The following is a 4,545-nucleotide window of genomic DNA, read 5'->3' as shown; positions in this document are numbered from 1 at the left end:
CAGGATGTGGGGTGAGCGTGGGAGAGACAGGCTCTGGTTTAGCTTTTAAAAAGATTCAGTGGTGGGCTTGGAAATGGGTCCCCAAGATGTCCACACGGAGTCTCCAGACCCGGCAGTATGTGGTGTTTTATGGCTCAAGGAATTCTGAAGATTGTTCTTGAGAGGAGGAGGGTGTTCTGGATCTTCCAGGTGGACACTGGGGCACTCACAGGGTCCCGGCAAGAGGGAGGCAAAGCAAACCAGGCACGAGAGGAGAGGGACCTGAGGCCAGAAGCAAGGCTGGGGCAATGAACGCCAAGCAAAGCAGGTGGCCACCAGGATCTGGAAAAGGCAGGGACAGGTCCTCCCTGCAGTCTCTGGAAGCGCCTGGTCCTGCACCTTGACTTCAAGTTCAGCAAAATGGATGTGGGTCTTGTGGTCTGCAGAACTGGAGGAGAATGGGTTGGTGTTGTTTTAAGCAACAAGGTGATTTGTTACAGCAGCAACAGGATACTCATACGAACCCCTCCAGCAATTCTGCAGGGAATGAGCTACGGGTGGTCTCAGGAGGGAGAGGAGAGACTGACCAGAGGCTTTTTCAGTTCAACAACCCCCCAGAAAGACCAGGGGGCCACAGGACCAAGTCATGATGTGAAAAGATGGTGAAAAGCTGCTGGACCCTGGATGCGTTGTGAAGGCAGGGCCAAAAGGAACCTGCACAGGGGGAGCAAAGAGCCCAGGATGGCCTCAAGGGTCTGACCCGAGCAGCTGGCAGAGAGCAGGTGCCGCTCACTGAGCAGGGGAAGGCGCGGGCAGAGCAGGTCTGGAGGGAAGGGAGGGCAGACGGAGGTCCAAGCTTCTGAGACACCATTACCACGGTTCCCACTCTGCAAATGGGGACAAGGGGTCTCAGCCGAAGAAAGTGAGCTGCCCAGGGTCACCAGGAGGAAGGGGTGCAGCTGGGGATTGACCCAGGTCTGTGGTGACACCATGGGATCTGAGGGTTAAGCTGAATACCGGCCAGCTAGTCCCTCCCCTGGGGCCCAGGAGGCCTGTTACCTCAAGCCACGCTGAGCGCTGAGAGCGAGATGGGATGGGATGTCCCTTTCAGAGGAAGCCAGGCTGTCCCGAACCACAGGTGGGAGGCGGCAGGTGGCTGGGAACGTGAACAGGGCCTGTTGCCTTGGCATCCCAAGAGCTGAGCACTCAGGAGAAACCGAGGCAGCCTGCAGCCCTGGGCCTTTGCTGGGCTCAGGGCCATCTGGTTGTCCCTCACAGCGCTCTGTGCACAGTCCCTTTCCCACCAGAGGCGGGGCCGCACGCACTGTGCCAGGGCAGGTGACCCAGCCTCTCTCTGCTCTCTTTGTCATATTATTTGTCCCCTGGTGCCTCCACTCTCAGACCTTGCCAGCTAGCCGCTGAAGCCCCCCACCTAAGCAAGCTAAGCCAGGAGTGTGTGTGTACGTGGGTGTGTGTGTGTGTGCGTGCGCGTGCAAGAGCACAGCCTGTGATAACAATGTCCCCATCTGATCCTGTGTCTGGAACAGACGCCGATCGCCTGCTGTGCACTGAGAACGCCTGTCTTCTCCCTGAGGGCTGCCCAGCCTCTGTGGGCAGGAGAAGGCCTTTTGTCCCCTGGTGCTGGACAAAGCCTGGTGCTGTCTGTCTGTGGGGCTGAGGCCCTGCCTGCCCTTGGCCCTTTATCAAGTGTGTCTGCTTGGACCTCACAAGTGCCTTTCAATTCCCAAGTTTTGCAAGACACGATGGGAAGCCTGCAGGGTCAAGGCCTCCGGGGCCAACACACAGGAGGGCAGAGGAGGATGACCACAGTGGGCAGGGCAACACCTGGCAGGGAGCAAGGTCCCAGTGTTCGCCGGGGGAGGTGAAGAGCCCTGCTGTGGAATCAGAGGGACGGGGACTCTAAACCTCTATCTGTCGCTGACCATCTGTGTGACTCTGGGGAGAGACTGGTCGTCCTGGGCCTCTGTCTCTCCCTCGCTGCGTGAGCCGTGTGGTGCCACCTGTCAGGGCTGACTCTGGCCGTGTGTTCCTTGCAAGGCAGGTAGGAGCCGTCCCCCTCCATCGATGGGGACCCAAGGCTCAGAGGGAAGGTCAGTTCTGCTGGACACCAAGGTCAAGGCCTTGCATCTCAGCAGTTGGCCGTGCAGCCGGCATAAACCTGCTGGGGGGCTGGAGCTGGGGGAGTGGGACTGGCCCCAGGCCTTCCTGTCCCTGGACAGTGGACCGAGCGTGTGGCCCTCCCCATGGACCCCAGGCCTCTCCTAAGGACCAGGGTGGGGCCTGTGGCAGCTGGCCTGTGGTTTCCACACTGCCTGGCCACTCTGGGCTGGCCACCGTCTGAATCACGGGTTCCTCTGACACTCAGGGCCTGGCGGGGCTCTTGCCCCCTGGGGGGCCCGTCCCAGGGCCGTGGATCTCCATGTATGGAGCGCCGCTCATCCCAGGCCCCGGGTCGACTTCGCACACCGTGTCTTCCCCCCTCCCCGCAGCTTCCTGGAAGATGGCCCGTTTGATTTTTATAGGAGCCGTCACTGTTCTGAGCCCTGGGATGAGTTCAGAGCAGGGCAGCCTGGGCTCCGCGGGGAGCAGGGAAGCCACCGGCCTCCGCCTGGGCCTCCGCAGCCACATGGTGCACAGGACCTGGGGGCGCATCCGTGAGCGCATCAGGTTCTCATGGCACTGCCCGGGACACCACGACTCCTGGCGCTGCAGGGTTACAGTGGTTACCACTGTCGCGACCTCTGGGGGTCCTGCCTGGAGCTCCTGGCCTCCAGAGAGGCCCAAGGGAAAGGAGACAGCAGAGCTGCCTTGAGGAGGGCAGCTTTAATTAAACCAGCTGCTGGCGTCGCAGGGGGTCCTCGGGAACCAAGGAGCACTGTGCCCACGGGGCGGGCGGCAGAGGCCTGGCCACCGGGGCTCTTGCAGGAGGAGCTAAGCTGGCGGCAGATCCTCTCAAGCATCATCCCATTAGGCATCTGCTACCTCGCCGATGGGGACATGGGGCTCAGGAAGGGAAGTGACTTTTCCAAGGTCACACACGAAGGACCAGGGAGTGGACAAAGGCCCTGGATAGTTTGTCTTGGGCTTCTGTCCACTATACCTCCGCTTGGTCCTCTGTGACAGAATTCCCATTTTTTCCTTGGGGAAATCATCCCTCCCCCCTCTGCTCATGTGACCTGGGCTTGGCGGTCCTGATGCCACCCCCTGGTGACGGGTGGCAAGCATCCCGGGTCAGAGGGCAGCTTGAGCTGCCAAGCTGGGGTCTTACCCTGTGGAGGCCAGCTCCAGAGCGGAGGTTGAGCCGGGGGCCAGCCCCCTCTGGCTTCTCAGCCTGGAGCCAATAAATGCTCCTTTGGGCCAAAGCCAGGGGAGTTGGGTTTCTGCCACTTGGAACCCAAACAGTCCTGGCTTGTGTCATTCAGTGTAGAAGACAGACAAACCCCGAGAAATGACCAGCCACAAGGGGGGGAGGGCTGGAGAGAGGGCTTCTCCATGGGAGAGGAGGTGACTCAGAGAGTCGGGGTCCAAACACAGAGACGCCATTGGCCTTGCGCCCAGCTCTCCCTTGGGGTGGGGCTGGCTGATCCCCAGGGCTGGCTGGACAAGGGTCTGCCCTGTGGCCGAGTGTGCAGCCCAAGATAACACGCTGGGCCTTGGTCGGCACTTTCGGGGAACTAGTCCTGCATCTCCTTGGGCAGAGCTCCCTGTCCCAGGGAAGGGCCCTGAGGGCTGGGCGGAGGGCGCCAGGGGAGGGTGAGACGGGGCAGCCAGGCTGTGGGAGACCCGTGGACCTGGGGTGCTGGTCGAGGGCCTTGGTTCTCAGAGCTGGAGAACTTGGGCACCCTCTCAGCCTCTTTCTTCAACCCCCGGGGCCCCCACCTCTTTGTCTGAGCTGTGGTGTAAGATGGTACCCATGGCCTGGGTTCGAGCGAGGGCAGGATTGGCAGGGAATCAACTGGGGTCGTAGGCATCTGAGCTAAGCCATTGGAACCAGCACCTCCCAAGTCCCCGAGCCAGGCCCCCACCCTGAACTGCCCGCTGAGGGCACCGGGTTGTGGAGCCCCGCTGCCCCCCTCTGGGGCCCTGAGGCTGTGGGTAACTTGGTTAATCTCCCTGGGCCTCGGTTTCCACATCCACAAAGGGGGTCTCTACTTGGCTCCTGATGGGTATAAGGCGGAAGTGACCTTGAGTCTCACTGGGTAAACTCACAGGAAGAGTCACGACGATTATCTTCATTGTTCAAACTGACCTTTGAGGTAGACATCATCATGACAAGGAAACACATTCCTGTGACCAGAGAAGGGTCATGGTGGTTCTTGGAAATGGTCTTATTCATGGATCCTCCTCCAGAGAGAGTGAACAGAGCCCCTGGGCTGGGGGCCTGGGCTGGGTTGGCTGGGGGGCCCTCCCGCGCCACTGGCTTCCCGCCTCCCCCTGCCTGGTCCAGCTCGCACACAGAGGGCTGGGCAGAGCGTGCCTTCCTGCCCTCCCAGCTGGGGGCCTGAGGTGTCCCGGGAGAGCCCAGCCCCAACCACCCCTTCCCAG

The sequence above is a fragment of the Callospermophilus lateralis genome, chromosome 5 (assembly GCF_048772815.1).
Source record: "Callospermophilus lateralis isolate mCalLat2 chromosome 5, mCalLat2.hap1, whole genome shotgun sequence".
NCBI lineage: Eukaryota > Metazoa > Chordata > Mammalia > Rodentia > Sciuridae > Callospermophilus > Callospermophilus lateralis.
Note: the sequence above shows the minus strand (reverse complement) of the source record.